The following is a 23,332-nucleotide window of genomic DNA, read 5'->3' on the forward strand; positions in this document are numbered from 1 at the left end:
CCTCTAACAAAACAAGGACTAATTTTATAGTACTCTCAGTAAATTAGTAAAATATTTTCCAAGAAAAAAATTTTAAAGATATTTTACTTTAAAAAATATTTACTTATAGTAATAAATGTATTTGTTTTTGCAGGGAAACCAGATTCAGTAAACCTCTAAATGCCTCATATGTTGGGGTTGTGAGGACAGGGAAGCAGCATGAATGACCCCATGATCTGGGGGAACAGTGGATGGAGAGGGTGGTGCAGACCCTAAAAAACAAGTTAGTCCATCTAATCCCATGACTGAACAATTATCCTGAACCAATTCCAAGGCCATTTGCTTTGCCTGCAAATTGTTTTTAAGTTTCTGTCACTGAAAAAGAAGGAATGGAGAAATTTATTTAAGTGTTCTTCAGCTAATGAAGAAAAGTTGAAATTCTTCTATATTTGGGTCATAAGCATTTCAGCAATAACAAGAAGTATAATTGTCTCAGGTAGCATTGGTAACATATTCTAATTCTTTGCTGTCAGAGTGGGAAACAACTGAGTAATTTAATAGCAAGTTTTGCCTTGAGAGATAAAGTGCCAATGGCGGAGAGCAGGGTTAGTGGGGCAGAGGGAGAGACAATGCTAAGAAGGCTCCACGCTCAGCACCAAATCCAATGCAGGGCTTGATCCCATAACCCTGGGATAATGACCTGAGCTGAAACCAAAAGTCAGACACTCAACCAACTGAACCACCCAGGCGCCCTGCAAGTTATGCTTTAAGCACAAAGAATTATTGTGGAATGAAATGTTCACGTGTAAATTTAAATATTGGTTGCTCTCAAAGTACTTACTCTTCAAATTCATTAACAATGTATTTTAAATTTTTTCGTGAGATCATACATAAACAGCTTGACTAAAATTATTAACCAAGTGATTCTCATGTATTTGTCTTTTATACGTAAAAATAAGCCTCAGTTAAATGGCTCAGTTAAGTGTCTGACTCTTAATTTAGGCTCAGGTCATGATCTCACAGTCATGAGTTCAAGCCCCATTGGGCTCGTGCAGAGCCTTCTTGGGATTCTCTCTCTCCCTCTCTCACTGCCCCTCCCCCTCCCACGTGTGTGCACATGTTCTCTCTCTCTCTCTCTCTCTCTCTCTCTCAGAAATAAATAAAACTTAAAAAAAAATAAGCCATTAGTTCAAGTATAGCTTGATTCTCTTTCCAGTTCATAGAATAATGGTACAAATGAACTTGGAAAATACATTTCCACCCTCCCTTTGACAGAACACATGAAGAGAAACATGGAGAGAAAAATCTTCCATTCCTGCATCATGATGATTCCTTCCTAATCACAATACTCCCACCCGTTTGGAGCAAGGTATGATATAGCAAATGGCTGAGATCCATGCTTCTGACTCTAAGAGAATCCCTGGGTATGGAGGAAGCCTGAATTCCACTTTCCAAATTGTGAGAGTCCAATTACCTTGGCTAGTCAGAGTCATAGTTGCTGTGCTCTTGTTTTGAAATATGAGCTGTGATCTATTTCCCCACTTACATGAATTCAGTGAGTCTCCATAAGTAACAGAAACCCAGTTAGCTAATACATTAGTCCCATAATGAGGCTATGTAAGAGCAACAATTAAATTCTTACCATCCTTCATTTTGTGAAATTATTTCCAATTCTGAAATAGTGAGTCTCCTGCTTGTTGTGGCCACCAACTCTTCCTGAGTGTTACAAATCAAATCATGTGAAGTGGATGTTTGGTGGTGAACTCATCTTCAGTGGAAATGGTTTTTGCTGTGAATTTCTCAAGGGCCCTGGGCGGTGGAATTGTCTCTACTGAGCAGTTTCCTGTGGTTTTGCCAGATCCCTGAAGGTTTAAATTGTTTTCATTAGTTTTTACATTAATTCATTACCTTATATGCTTAAGGTTCCTATAACATATAAGTCATGTAAAGCTCAGGTCTTGGGCTTTGATTTTTCACAAAGGATATATTTTTGTAACACTCGAAGTCTCAGACAGAAGGCCAGCTTCCCCAGGCCAGTGGGAAGAGTTTTCTAGGTCATGGTTTAAAACAAGGCAACTCTTTAATGTTTTCCCATTCCACATAGGTGAACATCATATTGTCTGCCTCCAGCCTAGTCTTTAGAGTTCATGTTTGAGCCTAAAATCCATCCAGAATGATTATGGATGGAAAGCAAGTGATGAGAAATAGTGAACTCAAAAGGAATATTAAAAAGGGCTTTATTTTGTTTTTAAATGCCAATTTTGAGGTGATATGTGAACTTGGGTTTTTTGGAGAGGCTGTTTCTTACTCCCTCTCCCTGTAAATGACACCATGAAGCTGTTACATACAATCCAAGCATTCGTGTTAAATATAGACACTAAACATTCATATGGTAAAGTCTAGAGCCAATTTAGGGCAAAATCATGAAGTTCATAAGTTGAGGGGGCTCCTGATCCTTATTGGAGCAGAAATCAAGAAAAATGGCATTGTGATGAAGTGGATAAAACTGACCTTGGAGCTAGGAAGATCTGGGTTCAAGTCCCATCTCTGGCACTTACTAGCTGTGTGACTTTGAGAAAATCAGTTAACCTTTTGAGCCCCAGTTACATTTCTACAAAATGAGGCTAATAGCCATTGCCTTTCAGTGTTGTTGAAAGTATTAAATTGAATTACATAAAGTATAGTAGGAACTAGATCACGTACACAAGTAACTTGTGTAAATTCAACACTTGCCCTTTTTATACATTGCCCTCTTTTATGTGATAAAACAACCTGAAATATTTTATATGTAATGATTATCATATATGCAAGATGTATATCTCACATTGGTATATACATATTACCATAAAAGAATATATACATGGCTATATATACAGTATTTTCTGAGTGACTTAAGGAATTTTCAATATTCATTTTGATCACATACAATTTTTGCCTGACATGCTTGTTTTGGAATCTGACTCACATGTGACATGGGGTTCTACTGTCCTCAGGAGGTGCTCAACGAACTTTAGCTCCCTTTCCCTATTTCCTTGTGTTTGTTTTTATGTTTTAGACTCTTACTAAAGTACTTAATGTTCTCAGGCTACCTCTCTCAACTCCTGTCAAAGGAAAGCATCTAATACCTTTACCACAAGCAGTTAGAGATAATTGGTTATAGCTTCCCTCATGATTGGTTATCACTGCAGTGGAGAGCACAGGGAGCAAAGATCAACCTGAAGGACTGTGTGGGAGAATATCAGGCATTCGTGGAATGGTATTTTGAAGTGAAAGTGGGCAGGGAGCTTCTCTGATCTCAAATGCCATTACAAGACAACCACCAACTTTACCTCCATAAAAGCCCAACCCTGTGACTAGGAAAGCTTTATCCTAGTGGTTCCATAATGCACCCAAGTGGCTTTCATGTCAGAGAATTTAGACACCCATGATCCTGTTTGTTGGCTGCACCGTATAGAAGTAATACAATTTATTTAAGCAATCCCCTCTTGATGGACATTTAGATTACTCCCAGTGTTTCACTGTTACAGACAATGCAGTGGTGAACATTTTAATAGACACTCTTCTCTTTCTTAACACTAAGATTATTAGGATAAATTCTTAGAAGTTGAGTTGCTGTCAAAAAGAATGTATGTTTAAAGTGTTGATGCATATTAACAAATTATTTTCTAGAAAATGTGTAGCAATATATACCTTTCAGAAGAGTGTATGTGTTTTCCTTACATCCTTGCCAAATACTGCTCATTGACAGCTTCTTCCCTCCCCCCACCTTTTTTTTTCTGGCAGAGCTTATAAAGTACGGTGGTTAGGAGCACAGACTATGGCATCAGAGTACCTAAATTAAAATCACAGGCTGGCACTTTCTACCTGTGTGTGACCTTGAGCAAATTACTTAATCTTTCTGTGCTTCAGTTCTATCATCTTTAAAATAGGATCACAGGGGCGTCTGGGTGGCTCAGTTAGGTTAAGTGTCTGCTTCGGCTCAGGTCATGATCTCACAGTTCGTGGGTTCAAGCCCCACATCCGGCTCTGTGCTGACAGCTCAGAGACTGGAATCTGCTTCGGATTCTGTGTCTCCCTCTCTCTCTGCCCCTCCCTCACTCGTGCTCTGTCCCTCTCAAAAATAAATAAATATTTAATAAATAGATAAAATGGGATCAATAATATTTACCTGATAGGTTGTTGTGTAGATTCAGTGATTTTTTTTTTTAATTTTTTTTTTCAACGTTTTTCATTTTTATTTTTGGGACAGAGAGAGACAGAGCATGAACGGGGGAGGGGCAGAGAGAGAGGGAGACACAGAATCGGAAACGGGCTCCAGGCTCCGAGCCATCAGCCCAGAGCCCGACACGGGGCTCGAACTCACGGACAGCGAGATCGTGACCTGGCCGAAGCCGGACGCCCAACCGACTGCGCCACCCAGGCGCCCCAATGAATTGATATTTTTAAAGTGCTTAGCAAAGTATCTAAATGCCTCAGGTTAAGCCATGAAATCAACAATTTTTAAGATTCAAAAACAGAAAAAAAAAACCCAGCAATTGCATAGGGTCCAGTGCAAGCACCAACAAATGTAAATTATTATAATTTTTGCAAATCTGATAGGAGATAGATAATACTTTTAATTTAATATAGGTGCTAATTAAAGTAGGTCAGTACTGGGTCATGAATAGAGTGTCAAACCAATGACTTAGTAAAAAAAAAAAAAAAAAAACAACCAGAAATCATCTGATAAACCAAAAATATAGGGTATGATAAAGATGGCATTTCAAATCAGAGGAGGACAGGGGTTTGTTAATAAATAATGCTGGGAAAACTGGCTGGCCATCCAGAAAAAAACAAAGCTGGATCTCTAGTTAATTCTGTATAGCAAAACAAATCTGAAGTGGGGAAAGGATGCAAACCTAAAAAAATGTGATCCATAAATTTTTAGAAGAAAACATTGGACAAATTATTTAGAATCTCAGAATGGAAAAAGATATGAAAACCTGAATTCATAAAAAAAAGAATATTAAATGATTAAAAATTTCTGCATGGAAAAATGCCTTTAACAAAGTAGAAAAACCTTAGAAAAATACTTAAAACAGTTATGATAGGCAAAATGTTAATTTCCTTCATATAAGAATAATTCTTACAAGACAATAAGAAAAATACCAACAACATAATAAGGAAGAAAACAGGTGAATGATGTGAATAGGCAACCCACAGATAAAGCTTTTAAACATTGGGAGAGATGCTCAACTTCATTCATGGTTAAAGAAGTGCCAATAAAATCAAAGTATCACTTTTTCACCCATCATATTGGCTAGGAGTTGTACCGTCTAATTCTCTTATCATGTATATATTTCTTTTTCAGTAAAGCGATGGTATTATTTTCTTTTTTTTTTTTTTTAACGTTTATTTATTTTTGAGACAGAGAGAGACAGAGCATGAACGGGGGAGGGCCAGAGAGAGAGGGAGACACAGAATCGGAAGCAGGCTCCAGGCTCTGAGCCATCAACCCAGAGCCCGACGCGGGGCTTGAACTCACGGACCGCGAGATCGTGACCTGAGCTGAAGTCGGACGCTTAACCGACTGAGCCACCCAGGCGTCCCCTTGGTATTATTTTCAATAAAATAATGGTTTAAGCAAACCTACAAGTTAAAAATAACAATTACATATAAAAGTTGATTTTGAAACCAGGTATCTGGTCTTAGATCATAATAAATTCTCTAGATTATTTAAAATTTACAAAAAATCTTGTTTTATTTTAAACCCCTCTGAGATATTTAGGTACATAAATTCTTCCTGTAGTAGTAAAACCATGAGCTTTAGGAGAACCAAAGCTCCTTTATCCTTCATTTTTTTCTTCCTCTCTGTGCTACGCTCAAGAAGAAAAATTGGTGGGGTGCTTGAGTGGCTCAGTCAGTTGTGTCTGATTCTTGATTTTAGCTTTGGTCCTGATCTCATGGTGTATGAGTTCCAGCCTCACATAGGGTTCTGCGCTGACAGTGCAGAGCCTGCTTAGGATTCCTTCTCTCCCTCTCCCTCTGCCCCTTCCTTTCTCTCTCTCTCTCTCTCTCTCTCTCTCTCCCCGTCTCTCAAAAAATAAACTAAAAAAAAAAAAATTTTTTTTTAAAGAAGAAAAATTGGCGTGGATTGTTCAAATTCTAGGATTCTTATTGGGTCAAATTTACTAGTGATCAATGTGCATTAAAATGTCATTCATTTTAGGTGTGAGAGGATTGGAACTCTTCAGCGTTGTCTTCTTTCTCCATGCTGCAGAGTTGGAGGGCATCAGGGCTCACTCCTGGCTGTGTGTGTGTGTGTGTGTGTGTGTGTGTGCATGTACACCCACCCATGTTACAGAAGTTGACACAGGGTCTGCTTCTACCAGTGCTACCCAAGGCCCGCCCAGCCATTCCTCTTCTCTGTTTCCCTTCCGCTGCTGACAGCTGAGCCTGCTTTCTTGTGCCTTTTTTTCACAGGTACACAGGGCTCACTGCTCCAGTAATAGTACAGGCCAGCTCAGTGCTAGAATAAATCGGCACTCTCTGTCTTGCTGCTAGTGTGCTTCTTTCTTGGTCTCTTGCTGGGTGTGTCAGATTGGGTTTTGGTCTGAAGTGTCTTAGTCCTAATCAGATTGGCAAAAAAAAAAAAAAAAAAGATTGATCCATGTGGTTCGGTTCGGCTCACCTGAGTACTCATTGGGTTCCAGGCCCAAGCCTGACCAGCAACAAAAGTATACCAGCTACTCCTGGGAGTAAGGCATCAGTGTGACTTCCAGACTCTGCTTGCTGGATGGATGTGGCCTTGCTTCAGACGTGGCTAAAGACCAGCTGAGCCTGAGACTGAGGAGACTTAGGAACAGAAGTGGATTCGGATTTTGAAAGGATGCTTGGCCCGGTGCTAGGGCATAGTAAGAAGGTTCAATAAATGTTGACTGAGGTGATAATTGAGGTTGGAAAGACAAGAGAAGCACACAGGAATTTTTTTCTACAATGTGAGAATGTATGTCCTCAAATACTACATTGTGAGGCATAGCCAAAATTATGTAGGAAATTGTATTAGTTAGGATAAAAGCTGTCCTACCGCAACAAAAAGCCTGAAAATTTTGACTGAAAGAGGATAGAAGTTTTTTCTCTTTGATAGAGCATTCCATTTAGTCTAGGCTATCAAGACAGAGCTACTCTACAAGGCCACTCAGAATCAAGAGCTTCTTCCACCATTGTTTAGTGCTGTAGTTCCCAAACCATGCACCAGATTGTCCCAGAGAGCCTCAGTGAACTCACAGGAGAACCACAGGATGTGTTCCACTTTTGAGGAAAATAGGATCCTCAACATCTGACAGACACCACATCTGCTACCAGCTTTAGGTGGTTTATAGTTTCAACATTGAGAAAGGAATACACTACTTCCTTTTGATGACATCATACCTTTGTGAGGCTATGATTGCAATGAGAAAAAGTACTATGAGAAAATCAATGTGGGACAGGGAATGGGGTGGTGTTGCCCAATCTGATTCCAAGGTTTGAGGAGTTGTGCAGTGCCCAGCAGGTGCACACATCCCATTACCAAGTGTTCACAGTTGTTTTAAAGTAAAAATATTTTTCTTTTGATTTATGCATATATATATATATATATATATTTGCAAATGGCTTCTAAATGTTGGAAGATGATTCTCCATGTATCTTATGGTTTTACATATATTGTAAGCAGAGGCACTTATTGCCTTTGGTCTAGACTAATTTTTCAAGGATGTTTGTATAGCTAATAGCCTTGGAAGATAGAAATAATGATGACTCTCTCTGGAACAAAGAGCAGGTCTACTTACTGTCTAGTTTAATAGAAATAATATCTCCCTCTAGGGCAAAGATCAGGCTGGCTTATTGCTCATATAAAAGATTCAGATTGCCAAAGCTTGGTAACCTGAGATTCAGGTTACCTCTCCTGTAACACAAGCCACTGTGGGTACACGTCTCACACAGCCGTCTTCACATAGTCCCTTGGAATTGAGGCTCGGGAAACCAGACCTAATGCTGACACTCTTGGTATTGCTACAGCCATGAGTAATGCATTCCTGCCTCTCTGACCCAGGAGTCTCATGTCTTCTGCCAACCTCCATGAAATGTGACTGGCTAACTCATTAGCTTGCAAATAGGATAAAATCTCAGACCCTTCACAGTTCTTAACACTAAGTTGTTAGGACGTAAGTACTGATTAGGTTGTTCGGACAAAGCTACTTAATAAACGGAGCTATTAGTTCTTTCTTTTGGCTCATGAGCATTGTGATAAAATTACTGAGATACTAAGGGTACTATGAACTGAAAAGTTGGAAACTTCTGGCTCAGTTCATTGTTCTCATCTTCATGTTTGAAAATAAGACTGTCACTTCCCAACTGGCAGGGAGGGAAGACGAAAAAGTCCAAGGAAACAATTTCTCATTAAAAGCAAGCCAGGGGGGTGCCTGAGTGGCTTAGTTAGTTAAGCGTTGGGCTCTTGGTTTTGGCTCAGGACATGATCTCACATTTCGTGAGTTCGAGCCCTGAGTCAGGTTCTGCACTGGCAGCATGGAGCTTGCTTGGTGCTTGGAATTCCCACCCCCACCCAACCCCTCTCTCTCAGCTCCTCCCTTGTTCACATCTTCTTTCTCTCAAAATAAATTTTAAAAAATAAAATAAAAAATAAAAGCAAGCCAGGTACATGGGCCACACATCTCTTCTGCTCACATGCCATTGGTGAACTTAGTCACATGGCTGCAGCCAGTCACAAAGGACCCGGGGAAATGGAATCTCTATGTGAGTATCTATGTGTCTGGCTTAAAATCAACATCTATGGAAGGAAGGAGATGGGTTTTGGCAGACAACTAACACTCTCCACCACACAGAGGTATTTCCTTACGGTTAGTTATTGTCGCTGAAATAATAGTATGGGGTGAGATGTGTAAACAATCTTTTAATATGCTCACTGTGAGCTGGCTCTGTAAGGCTTTTATCTGAGAGCATTTGCCTTGGTAACCAATTCAGTTTCCTTCCTTCTTTCCCCTCTCTTGGCATCTTACCCCAACCCAAAATTCCAGGAACCTGTTAGTTAGACTCTTTTCATTGGCAGACTCGGGCTCTGCTTCTTGTCCTGGGTGGCAGGCCCTGCCATCCGCAGTGTGCACTCTTGGCTTTAGAGCTCTTACATGAAGGATGGAGCTGTAAGTGGGGCAGGGATACTAGACTTCTGTTTACAGCAGGGTGGGAGGAACCACATTTTTCACCAAATCAGGCAGGTTGGATCCAGACTTTGATGGGCCTGAAATTTATACAATTTGGGGGCCCTCTTTAAAAAAAGAGTACAAAATTAAGTATGTGTAAAAAACACTAAATATTTAGAATGAGAAAAGAAATCATAGTAATTTTCAACTGTAAAAAAGCTGGCAAATGTTACAAACATCAAATTCAAAAAAGTAACATTATCTTCTTTATTCACTACCCAACATACCTCTATAAAGTTTTGGGGTAATTTTTATATGATCAGTAATTCTAAAAAACATACAAAATTATTCTGGAAATTAAGGCATACAGAAGAGCAATTTTAACTTGCTTCTTGTTATATTGATCTGCAAAATCATGTAATCAAATTATTTTTATATTACTTACATTGATATATTAATGAATATGTATGGGAGTTTTGACATAGAACATTTACTTCTTCAGGCCATTTTGCTGTATCTGAGGCAACGTTGTATGCATTTTCATCAACCAACAGATTTTTGTTAGCACAAGGAGTATCAGATATTCTAAGAGGTGATCTTATTTGATGTGATGATGCATAAAATCAGACTTCACACACAGATATGCCTTCCATTGGTAATACTGCCACAAGTTCATGACCTATAAACCTAGGGATTGTGATCAATTATATTTTGCAAGATTCCCATCAAAAAAGAAAAAAATATGATGGTTTACTAATTGTGTACACTATACTATCAACTATATTTCTTTTTTTCAAGTATATTTCTGATAGCAGCAAACTTTTAACCAGGTGTCAATGAGAACTGAAACTTCCACTTAGAATTGTACATATCTAATGATTCAAAGAACATTCTGAAGACTATCTTTTGTTCCCATATGTTCCAAACCTTATTGCTCTTCCATTACTGGGTGCTGGATACCATGGGACATGTTCATATCACAATTTTGCCCTTGGCCCCGCACTTTATGTTATGGTGCCAAATGAGTTGACCTTGTAGAGTCAGAAATATTCATGGCAACCATTCCTACAATAGGAGGCCTGGTGATAACCTAACCTAACCTAACCTAACCCTAAACATGGAAGTGGCTGCAAACTACAGAAACATGTGCCACACAGCCCAAACGTCATGCATCCCCAACTCAACTTCTCTTTGACCAGATACCAAAAATGCCTATTGTCATTCATCACTGTTCACTAGGTAAAGATTGATGGTGAAAAGTCACAAAGGAAAGACATAGTGATCTTAACCAGTTGCTATTAAAATATCATTATTTCCCAAACTTTACAAAGACATGTATATGACCATCAGAATACATTGTTAGGAATGCTCAGTGGACCTTGGATGGAGCATGTACAAATGAAACTTTGAACCTCTGTTAGCTTCCTCTGGAGAGGTTATGAGTGACCACAAGGATGCAAATGCAATATCCTCAAAAACCAACTATCATTTTGACCACTTTATGATTTACAGAACTCTCATACTCATTATTATACTTGATCCTCAGAATAGCTTTTAGATCGCCAAAACAGATACTAAAATTTTGGGAACCCTAAAATTATTTGCTCCAGACAAGCAAAATCTTCCTGGACTCAAAACTGAGGTCTCCTGACTTCAGAATTCAAGCTCTTCTACTATATCATTCCAGAAAAGATTCATAAAGACATTTCTGCATGACGTATATTAACTGCTCAAAAAATATCTGTGGGACAAATGAAAGAAAAGAAGGAAGTCAAGCAGGAGCCAGGAATATTGTAAGTGACCAAGTTAAGACAGTCCTTCAGTGGAAAGAAAAATGGGCCAGAATCCCACCTTTCCAGCTGGAACATATACTTTCCCTACATTTCTTCCAGATGTCAACCTGTTTTCCATGCCCCATAGTCCAGTCCAGTGTTTTAGGGAGCAGGACATAGATGATTACTCTGTAAAAGGGCTCTAGGTCCAAATGCTCCCATAAAACAGTTTCTATTTTTCTGGGTTACAGGTGGGGGTGAGGGTGGGGCCACAGGGATGAGATGGGTGAGACTCCATTAAGGTTAATTGTAGCTTTGATAAATAAATATGCCCAGATAGATTGTTGATGAATGTGTTGTTCACCAGTTCAATGCCTATTGCTTAATTTTAGTTGTTAAGTTCGAGGAGGCATGAAAGGAAATCTGTACTTTTAATTTAAAGATCAGCTGGACTGATCTTTACTCCAGATGTAGTGAGATCAATGATACGCCCTTGAGCTTCTTTCTGCTTTGTCAGGCCTCAGACAGGAGGAGGCTTTTAATGCTGAATTCCAACACCTTGAAAGCAGATGAAGAGATGGAAACATATGCAAGTTGATTTAACATGGCCAGTCCATTCAGGAATCTTGTGGGTCTCTGGAATTTGACAGCCCAATTTCTACTCTTCAGCATGAGAGTGGAGAAGGGCTTATTTAAAACTGGGACCCAGTAATTTGGGGAATTGAATGATCACAGTAGGAAGGTCTCAGACAAGGATGTGAGGTCTGTTAAGAATCATTTCCATCTATGTTTAAACCATCAAAGGCTTCCTGCTGCCCTTTGAAAAAAGCTAAACTCCTTACTCTAGGGTCTCCACCAAGACCCATAAGTCCTGGTCTCTTATTTCCTTCACTATCCATCGTCCTGCCACAACAGTGGCCCCTCCAGTATTCACACATGCCACACTCTTTCTTGTAGCCTTTGCATATGTTGTTCTGGCTTTTCATATATACCTATTATCTTTCAGGCCTCAGCTTTGATTTGCTTTCTCATGGTGGCCTTCTCCAATCACCTCATCTAAAGCAGCAGTGTAACTCCTAACCCCCAATCAACTCACTGTTTCCTCCTCAGCACTTCACTATAATGTTCTTATTTAGTTGTTTCCTTACTTATCTCCTTCCTCCACTACACTATAAGATCCATGAGGGCAAAGGATTATTTCTGTCATCTATCAGATGTCCTCAGCTCCTAATATAATGTCTAGCCCATGATAGATGCTCAGTAAATATTTATTGACTAACAGTTAAAAAACTGTTTCCCTTCATGGCACTAGCTGATCTACTTGTGGAAGGTTCACCTTAGCTATCTGAGTGGCTTTCAAACTCTCAACACCTTTCTTTGCCTTCCTACCCTAGGTTAAGCCTTTGGTCTATCCAAAGACCAAATAAAATCTTGACTTGAGTCACACTGAGGCCTCTCTCCTGGTATCCTGAGCACTCTTAAGGGAGCAGATGTGTCCTCAGTGGGTGAAACAACCTGTTTCCCAAGGGTGTGCCCTCTCTCAGGTTGGATAGGATGTGCCCTCAGAGCTTGCCAGGGCATGCTTTTCCAATAATGGAGGCACTGTTCAAGCTTAACAGGCAGAGCAGCAGGAGCATCCATGCTCAGGAGGGACGCACATGGAAAAACAAAACTCTTGCATTAGGAGCCTAGCTAGGGCTGAAAATTCCACTTTGAGTAAAATACCAACAGTTCAGAGCCAAGAGAGTTGGGGAAAACAGAAAAACTGCTTTCTATACATACATTTTCCACCGGAGGCCATTCCATCTGCATTTGTTTCTCCAGGGCCTTGCCAGGAGGACCTTGCTTGCTTTGACCATCAAGAGCATTTTGTTCAGAGAAAAAGGAGACAAAAATGGGACAAAGCAAAAGATGGAATGAAGATAGCAAGGCCACAGAGGAGGAAAGTGGGTTGCTGTGGAAATACTTCCTGACTCTAGAGAATGTTGATTTCTGGAGTTCCCCAGGAGTATCCTCTGGACACCTCATTCCCAGGAGGAGACATCTGTCACAACAGGGAAAGCCATGGTCTGATGGCCCGTAGCCCTGAGTTCTACTATTCTCAACTGTGCCATTCACTTGGACAAGCCAGTTCACCTTGAAACTCAGATTCCTCTTCCATTAAATGAGAAATTGAACTTAAAAAAAAATTTTTTTTAACATTTATTCATTTTTGAGAGACAGAGACAGAGCATGAGTGGGGGAGGGGCACACACATGCACACACACACACACACACACACACACACAATCTGAAACAGGCTCCAGGCTCTGAGCTGTCAGCACAGAGCCCGACGTGGGACTCAAATTCATGAACCACGAGATCATGACCTGGAGTCGAAGTTGGAAGCTCAACCAAATGAGCCACCCAGGTGCCCCGAGAAATGGAACTTTAAAAAAATATGTGGTACAATATACATTATATAAAATTTACCACTTTAACTACTTTTAAGTATATATCATTCAGTGGCATTAAATGTATTCACACTGCTGTCCAACAATCAGCACCATCCATCTCCAGGACTTCTTCATTTTCCCAAATTGAAATTACATACCTATTAAACAGTAACTCCTCATTCCTCAGCCCATGACACTCACCATTCTACTTTCTTACTCTATGAATTTGACTATTATAGGTATCTCATATACATGGAGTCACATTATATTTGTCCTTTTGTGTCAGGTTCATTTCACTCAGCATAATATCTTCAAGGTTCATCCTTATTGTAGCATGTGTCAGAATTTCCTTTTTAAGCCTGAATTTTATATGTGTGTGTGTGTGTGTGTGTGTGTGTGTGTGTGTGTGTGTGTGTATGTATACACACATACATTTTGGTTATCCATTTATCCATTGATGGACACTTGGGTTGCTTCTATCTTTTGGCTATTGTGAATAATGTTATTATGAACATGAGTATGCAAGTATTGGAGTCCCTGCTTTCACTTATTTTGGGTATATACCCAGAAGTGAAATTGTTGGATCATATGGTAATTCTATGTTTAACGTCTTGAGAAGTCACCATATCATTTTCCATAGTGGTTGTACAATTTTACATTCTATCAGCAATGTACAGGATTCCAATGAGAAACTACACATTCATTGGTTAGAGAATCCATTTTTCAGAGGAAATGTTTCAGGAAGCTCTATATGCAAAAGAGTTATGGGGGAGTGCTCCAGAAGCAGTGGGGAGTGAGGGTCCCAATAACCCCAAGGAAGCATTTCTATGGAACAAAATAAAAACTAGGTAAGACATTCTTTCAGGCTTCTTCACACATCAAGCATCTATTAGCCTACATTCATGTGACATACTGAACAGGTGTAAGGCATATTTGACTTACTTATACACTACCTGTTCCACAAAGAATTTGAAGAGATTTGCAAAAATTCATACAATAGAAAAGGATAAAGCACATAGGCAAGGGTATCAGGGCAGAGAAAGGTGGGAGGGATATCTTTAAGATGTATGAACCTACATTGCCTCTGCCCACAGGCTCTCTCAGTCTGAGTATTGCAGATGAAGGAATGTTAGAGAAATCCAGGGGTAGACTGCTCTATGGACATGTGGAATCTCCAAGGGAAAAGCAAGGCAAAATTGTTTATGTTATACATACCCTCACCCAAAGCTACACTGCAAGACTCAAAGAATAAAAAGAGCAAGAATCTATTTTGAGCAGAACAGAAACATGTTGAGGAAGTGAAGTAAGTACTTCTAAGAATGAACTCATGTCATAAACCCCAGGTTTAAATCCTAGGTCCACTGCCTGATAATCCAGGGTAAAATACTTGACCTCATTAAGCCTCCATTTTCCCAACTATAAATGAGGGTGATGCTAGGGATTACCATGAGGATTAAGTGAGACAATGCATGTCAGACACTGAGTCTAGGGCCTGGTATATAAGCTATCAGTACATGGTAGCTACTCTTACTGGAATTATATTTAAGGGATGTCCATGCCACATTTTTCTTGTTCATTTCTATGTCCCTAGCACTTAGCAGAATGCTGGCTCATAGTAGGTATTGAATGGGTATTTGCAGACTTGAATTGATGTAACTGTCTTTCCTGCTTGACATGCCCTGTGCCACTCTCTCTCTGACAGTGGTAGGTGACAGGGTTGAAAAGCATGAGGTCAGGTTAGTTAAAAGCATTGCTCACTAGGTAACACCCAGAGACTAAATGCTCATGAACTTTGATGAAATTCAAGCTGTGTAATATACAAGACTATGACCTCCCAGGTCAAGGGCCGCTGCTGTGCTTTTCTTTGTGCCCTCCTTCTTCAAAGGAATATGTCTTGCTTATTCTAGCAAAAGATGTAAAATGATAAATTAGATAATCAATTCAGATATGACTTACTGAATGTTTAACATGTACGTGTTTAAGACTTTTTGCTGGACACTGTAGGATATTTGAAGTTCAGCAAGAAACACCTCTTCTCTCAAAGCATGTACTTTCTAATAATTGAGTAGCATGTGGATATAGTAGTATAAGGAAAATGCCATATAGATCAAATGAATGATATAGGAAATGAAAGAAGGGAGAAACCATACTCGGTTGTAATTATCTGGATATATTTCTCAGTGGAGGTGGTCTTTTCTGATGGTCTTTGAATTTGTTACCATGGTGAGGGGGGTTCAGAGGCAGGAGGAATAATGGGGGTAGGAGGCGTGCGGCCAAGAAATGCAGAGTTCTTGGCAATCAGTGAGTCATCTATTTTAGATGGGTCATACATTACATGTGGAAGAATATGTCTGGAAAGAGGGCTTTTGGGGTTTTGAAGGTTTTGATGAGAATTTATAGAGAAAGGGGAGCAACTGAGATTTTGAGCAAGGCACTGGGGAAGGTTAAACCAGCAGTGGTATGTGAACTTGATTGAGGTGGAAAAAAAAAGAAGTGGGGGATAACTTGGAGGACAGTTGAAGAGATCAGAGCAGAAATTATGAATGGGGGTGTTGGCAGCAGGAACGGAGAAGAGGGACCATTGGAGGGGCTTTGCAGAGAGGTAGCTACTACAGGATTTAACAGTCAGTTCTGTCGTTTTACTTTGAGAGAAAATGAAGCACGGCTCTTTCATCTTTCCTGGACCAGCTCTCACAACCTTCCAGACCCCAGGCTTGGAAGCAAAGTGTGGACCCTGGGTCTGTTGGTTGGCAGAGGGACTTGGAGAACTAGAAGCATCTCTCATTCTCCCTGGTTATTCGTGTGCTTTACCCCAATTCACAACCTCAAAGGAAAGAGCTAGATGAGCAAGATCTGAGAAGGAATCTTCTCCACTTGGCAGCCTCATCTGTGACAGGACATTATACAACAGTCACGCATCTTTTGGAATGTGACAAAGATAAGAATTATCAGCTTATGTGTTCCTACCCTCCACACCCCCCACCACCTAACAAGAATTTTCTCTTGATTGCTCAGTTTCTTCCTCTCCCCTCATCACTTGGAGGAGAGTTATGTCTATGAGTTCTATGCTTTCCTTATGACATAGAAACAGGGAGAGAGAAACCAGACTGGACAGTTAGGAGGAAAGGGGGTAAATTCCTGGTGGCTTGGCCAATTCCAGGATTACTCTTTGCTCTGGAACATTCAGGTCATGGGCTAAATACACTAAAGAGTGAAGCCAGAAGACCAAGCCAACCTATATAATAAGGAGCTAAGAGAGAAATAGGGAAAAAGAAAATGAAAAATAGTCTGGGCTGGGTTTCAGAGAACATTTGAAGGGAAGACTTGGCACATAAAAGACTTGGAGACACAAAACATGTTGCTGTAGGGTTTCGACAGAATCTTTTACTGCTAAATAAATGTTGGAATTTCTGTTTTGGTTGCTCAATGTTTTTAATGTTTGTTTTAATGTCATAACATGCTGCGACTGGACAACATTGTATCCCAGTTATATTCAGGTTGTAGAATAGCAGAATGGTTAAGAGCAGGAATTCTGGAACCAAGCTCTTGAATCTCAGATGCCATTTCTACCACTTAATAGCTATGTGACCTTTGGCTAGACACTTACTTCTCTGTAACTTAGGTGCTTTTTTGAAAAACGTGTTAACAAGAGGGTCCACTTCAGAGGGTTGTTGTGAGGATTAAACAAGTTAATATTTGTAAAGCTCGTAGAAAGCTCATGTAAATCCTGGCATGTAGTTAGCACTATATAAGCATTCACTATTAATAGTACAGGAAATTTAAGGTTATGAGATTTTTCTGCTTCAGTTCAACCAAGATGGTGAAGACTACCAGAGAATTATCTCAGCAAAACAGATTCTAAGTTTTGGGAAAGAATGAAGGTTCTAGGTGGTTGTGATAAGCAGATTTCTAAAATGACCCCCAATGATTCCCATCTCTGGGAATTCACACTCTTGCATAAACCACTCCCTTTGATGGTGGGCTGGACCTGGTGACTTGTCTGTAACTCACAGAATATGGCAACAATGATGGGATGCCATTTCTGTGATTAGCTTACAAAGGGTTATGATTTGGGTCTTGCTAGCAGACTCTCTCTCTTGCTGCTTTTGATGATGTCAGATGCCTTGTGGGACAAGCACAAATGGCACATATGGCAAGTAAATGAGGGAAGCCTGTGGCCAACAGCCTGTAAGGCTGTCAATCCAATAGTCTGTAAGGAACTGACAATATCCATTGAGTGAGTTGGAAATGGATCTGTTGAAACTTGGTTGCGGTCTTCGAGAGATCCTGAAGCAAAGATCTCAGCTGAGCTATGTCCAGAATCATACTCCCAGAAACTGTGAGATAATAAATATTTGTTTTAAACCATTAAGTTTTAGAGTAATTTGTTACATAGCAATAGATAACTAATATAGCAATGTGCCAAAGTAGAAACTTGGGAACTGAGTCAAGGGCAGCAATCCAGCTGTAGGACATTGGGTGGAAGTTCAGGAGATCTTAAGGATGACTGCCATGAAAGAAGGAGCATCCTATGGTCAGCACTGGAGAACCCACACCCTAGTTACATGTGGAGGAGAGTGACTCAGGCTGAGCTCTTCTGGATAGGGTGGCTAGCGGTGTCCTATCTTTCCTGCTTCAAGTGTACATCAGTCTGGGAACACTTAGTTCTCATCTTGCATCAATGACCTCTTCACAGCACTTGAGTGGGGACTCTTCTGGAAAGACCTCCTTATAACACCACTCCATTTGTGTGTTCATTCATGCAACAATTATGAGCTGGACATGTCTATGTGATATAGATACACCATGGACAAGAAGAAATGGTCCTCACACACTTTACAGTTTCTTTTAGCTTTATTCCTATCTTTTAAACTGCACCTTTGTCTCCTTCACTTGGGCGACTTCTGATCACATACCTCTTAAAGTATAGTGTTATCCATGGCATTGTCCTCATGTCTCTTTTCTTCCCATCTTACATGTCCCCTGAATGATTTCTATCACTTGTGTGTTGATGACCTTAAATCTTCATATCTAGCTCAGAACTCTGAGTGCCAGACCATACATCCAGCTGTATGTGCTACTTCTATCCCACAGACTCACAGACACTTCAGGCTCACAAATGACCAAAATTAAATTGATTTCCTTTACCCCTTATGTTTCCTGTCCTGTCCAAACCTTCCTTTTCTCCAATATTCCCTTTCCTAAATAACAGTACCATCATCCACCCAGAATGAATATGGGAATAATCCAAATTCTTTCTACCTGGCCTCCTTCTTCCTCCTCCAATCTCACTAAGTCTTATAGATTTTACCTCCTAAATAGTCATTTCCTGTTCTCTATCATGTGTGTGATGGGCTCATTTTAAGCTTGTAACTTTTTTTAGTAGATCTGATACAGTAACCTTTACACTGATTTTTGTCTTTGTGCTCACTCCTTCTGCTTCATCTTTCACACTAGTGCCTGTATGATGCTTCTAATTGCTGGGCTATATAATTCTGACTCAAACCCTACAACAATTCCCTATTATCCACAGGGTGAAGTTCATATTCATTAGCTTGGTGTTTGCATATCTTCATGGTCTGATTGCAGCTACTTTCCAGCCTCATGTCCAGCTACTTCTGCACACAAACTCTACGTTCTGGCCACACAATTTGCAGTCTTCTGCCATGCTGTGGCTCACTCTCTTTGGCTTGGGAGGCTATGCTCTGATCTTGTTTATCAGATGAACTCCAAGTCATCCTTCGAGACTCAAATTCAAACATTTCTTTGACTTCTTCAGGTGGAATTAATGTCTCCTACTATCCTCTGCATTACCTTTACTATAGCTCTTTTCACATCTCATTTGCATTCAATTATTTCATGTCAGTGTTCCCTGCTTGCTTGTGAGCTCCTTGAAGGCAGAAACCCTGTATTTTCACTTTTAACTCCAGTACCTGGTTTCTACTAGGCATCTAGCGAAAGTTTGCTGATGAATAAGTGAATGAATGAACAAATGAATCAACCGATCAGTGCAGAGCTGAGTCTGCAGGTGGGGAGATAAATGGGCTGAGCCATGGGGAGTTCTAGAAGGAGAGCCGAGGAAGTGCAGCTATTCCTCTCTATATGCAGGGCCTTTAGCCCAGGCATATGTTCATCACCCTATACAAATACACCTGCCAAATTCTTCTCTAATTTAGTGAATTCAGCCCATATGGTATGAAGCATATGAAGTCAAAATTAGCCCCTTGAGAATCCCTTAAAAAATGTTTCTAAAGTACATTGTGCAGATATACTGTTTCTCAATCCAGTACATCTGGTTTTCTCTCCAGCACAGGAATAGATCTCTCTCTTTAGTTGAGAATCAAATGAAGTAGTTGGCTCACATTCAGGGGCCTTGTTGAAAGATAAATGATTATCCTACTCATGATGGTGAGATGCTCCTCACTGTGAGAAATAGGAGAAAATGGAGACTGAATGAGACACAAGCTGACCCTCATTCAATGTATCTTGCCTGGACTCAGGACTTCATGTATTTGTAGCACCCCACTCACCATCCCTACTTCAGGTCCCAAGAAGTGGTTCTTGACCTCAAAGCCCCTGCCTAATCCTGGCTCCTTCTGACTGATCCAGCCACATGAACTGCTTCTCTCAAGAAGCACTCTCTGTTCAAGTGAAGTCACCTTTCTCCCTGATCTCTCTCAAAGCTCTTTCCTATCTTTCTGTCTTTGCTCAAGCTGTGCACTCTGACAGAACCCTTCTTGTTGCCCTTCCTTTATTCAAGTCCCACCAACAGGTCAAAACCCCACATTTCAGCCCCTCCCAAGTTTTATCTCTCCAGTGTCCATCCTAATCTCTCCCATTTCTGAGTTCCTAGTGTCCTTAGGGTCAGGGCTGAGCATTGAAGTTCAGATTTTTTAAAAAAAATTTAATGTTTTATTTATTTTTGAGAGAGAGAAAAAGAGAGAGGAAGAGAGAGGCAGGATATGAGTGAGAGAGGGGCATAGAGAGAGGGAGACACAGAATCTGAAGCAGGCTCCAGGCTCTGAGCTGCCAGCACAGAGCCCAACATGGGCTCAAACTCACAAACTGTGAGATCATGACCTGAGCCGACATTGGACACTTAACTGACTGAGCCACCCAGGCACCCCTGAAGTTCAGACTTTAACTGTTGGCCTATGGAAGCTTTTCCAAGGCTGGGAGTCTTACAGTCCATTAGCAAATATCTGTATCTAAGAAGGGGATTTGACAAATCAAGAAGAAAAGAGAATTACAAGGACTGACAACACTCAGTGTTGGCAAGACTATGCAGCAACTGAAACTCTTGTACACTGCTCGGAGTGAAAACTATTCTGCAATACCTATTAAAGCTAAATATTTATATATCCTTTGACCCAGAAATGCCATTCTTGGGTATACACATCCAAGAGAAAGGAGTGCTCCTGTCCACTAAAAGCCATGTACAAGCATGTCCATGCCAACTTTCTTAATAGATAAAAATTGCAAACAATTAAAATGTCTGTCAATAGTGGATTGGATAATATTCTATAGAATGGAATGTTACACAGCAATGAAAAAGAACAAGCTACTGCTATACACAAGAACATGGAGGACTCTCACAGACATAATTTTTGTCTTTAAATGTAATTATTTTTAGGTGGCCCAATTATGCACATATTCTATTTATTTTCATCTTAGATTTTTATTTTATTTTAGAGAGAGATGGTGAGAGCAGGGGAGGTGCAGAGCAGGGGGTGGGGGAGAGAATCCCAAGCAGGCTCCACTCTTAGTGTGGAGCCCAATGTGGGGAGTGATCCCATGATCCTGGGATCATGACCTGAACTGAAATCAAGAGTTGGACACTCAACCAACTGTGCCAGCCAGGTACCCTTAACCATTTTTTAAAATTAAGTACAGTTGACACATTACATTAGTTCCAGGTATACAACAGTGATTTGACAAGTCTATTTGTTATGCTAAATGTTCAGAAGTGTAGCTACCATCTGTTATCATGCAATGCTATTACAATACCACTGACTATATTCCCTATGCTGTAACTTTCATATCCGTGGCTTATTCATTCCATAACTGGAAGCCTGTATCTGCCACTCTTCGTAACCCCCTTTTTGCCCATCCTTCTCATGCTCCTCCTCTCTGGCAACCATCAGTTTGTTATCTGTATTTATGAATCTGTTTCTGTTTTGTATTTGTTCATTTGTTTTTGTTTTTTAGGTTCCATGTATAAGTGAAATTGTATGGTATTTGTCTTTCTCTGATTTATTCACTTAGCATAATACCCTCTAGTCCATCCATGTTGTTGCAAATGGTAAGATCTCATTTTTTTTTTTTTTTGGTCTAATATTCCATTGTATATTCACAGGCATAATGTTGAGTGAAGAAGCCAAATACAAAAGATTCTATTTATATGAAGTTTAAGAACAGGCAAAATAATCTATGGTCTTAGAGGTCAGAATAGTGGTTATCTTTGGGAACTTATGACTGGGAAGGGGCACGAGGGAGATTTTGAGGGTTCTGAAAACAATACTGATTTGGGTGGTCATTACCCAAGTGTGTACATAAAAAGTTATCAAGCTCTATGGTGAAGATTGGTATACTTCCCGATCTTTAAGTGATTCCTCAATAGTTAAAAAACAGAAAGAGTATGCCGTAGATATCTGTTGCTTTTGCTATCCAGTGTTTATTTCTCCTTTCCTTAAAGTAATTTCACCCTGATTTATCACTGGCCTTCACCTTCAGGGACTGTAGACAAGACTGATATAGATGTCATAGGATCCAGAATTGTCCACATTCTGGCCACAGTAATTAGTTCAGGGATAGACATGTGATTTTAACCAAATGAATGAAATTCAAATTCAGAACTTTTTAAACAAATCCTAAACTCACATGTACATTTACAAGAAGATGAGAGGTTCTATGGGCCCATGTCAACTGCCTGCTGTTAGATCAAACTCCTCAGAGGAAAAAGAACAGAAAAAAGATCTCCTATCCTCACAGTTCCCATAGAGAAACTCTTGCCTGACTTTGAGAAACCTGTTCCTCTGCCCATCCTTCTCTTACCTGGAGTTTGCTGCCTCCCTGGTGAAGTGATAGGAGTAGAAAGAGTATGGTTTTGGGTTTGTCAGATGCCTCCATGAAGACTCAAGGATCACATGACTACATGACTCAACAGAAGCTGGGCAATGTAGGAGTGCTGAAACAAACACATTTGGTGGCTCACATTACATTGCCTTGGCCACCTCTGATCTTAGTCACAGCTACAGCAGACAGTCATCCTATGTGAATCCAGATGCAATTCTCACTGACAGCATCCCTCCTATAAGTGTGAGGTCTTGTCCTTAGCAGTCTCCCCCCAGGGCCTTCTCCAATACCATGAGAACTTGCTCAGTCCACAGGTAAGAATACCCAAAGGTACAGGGGAGTCAATGTCCCTCTCTGTAACTTCCAATCACTGTGAGATGGAAGCTGGCTGATAAAGGCTCTAATCTTTACGTGAATAGTGGTAGGAAGCCTTCTGTACCTTTCTCATCTTGGTAACACACTTTCCTTCTTGACATCACCCTCCCTGCTTCCTCACTCCTCCTTCAGGTGATCTCTCCTTAGCAGACTCTGCTTTGTGGGGAGTTCAAACTGAGACAAGAGTTCATAGAAAATCTGGGGAACACTAATTGTTCTCAAACAGCAGGCTGTAGGGCTTTGTCAACATGAGGTAAGGAAAGACTTGAAGGTGTGAGAACCTATTACAGAATTACAAGTTAAGGCCTCAGGGGTTTTACAAACAGCCCTTGGGATGGGTTGGAGTCCCAGAACATCTTTGCTTCCTTCCTTCCTGGATACACCTTGGATTTTACTCCAAAGTTATTTTTCATTCCCATTTATTGTTTTATGGCTTATGTTAAAGCAGAGTTTTGCTGAGAGGGCAGCCCAGTGCTTAGTGCCGTCAAGTAAATGGCAGTGGCATTTTGTAATTCCATTG

General features: G+C 40.3%; 1 long non-coding RNA gene across 1 annotated transcript; it reads right to left on the bottom strand.

Moving 5' to 3' along the window:
• Window positions 1-1,626: 1,626 nt before the first annotated feature.
• Window positions 1,627-22,507, bottom strand: LOC122217152. The gene is made up of 2 exons (XR_006201320.1): window positions 22,417-22,507; window positions 1,627-1,841 (listed from the first exon to the last, which is right to left on the bottom strand). It is a non-coding gene; the product is annotated as an uncharacterized LOC122217152 (long non-coding RNA).
• Window positions 22,508-23,332: the final 825 nt, after the last annotated feature.

The sequence above is a fragment of the Panthera leo genome, chromosome B1 (assembly GCF_018350215.1).
Source record: "Panthera leo isolate Ple1 chromosome B1, P.leo_Ple1_pat1.1, whole genome shotgun sequence".
Lineage (NCBI taxonomy): Eukaryota > Metazoa > Chordata > Mammalia > Carnivora > Felidae > Panthera > Panthera leo.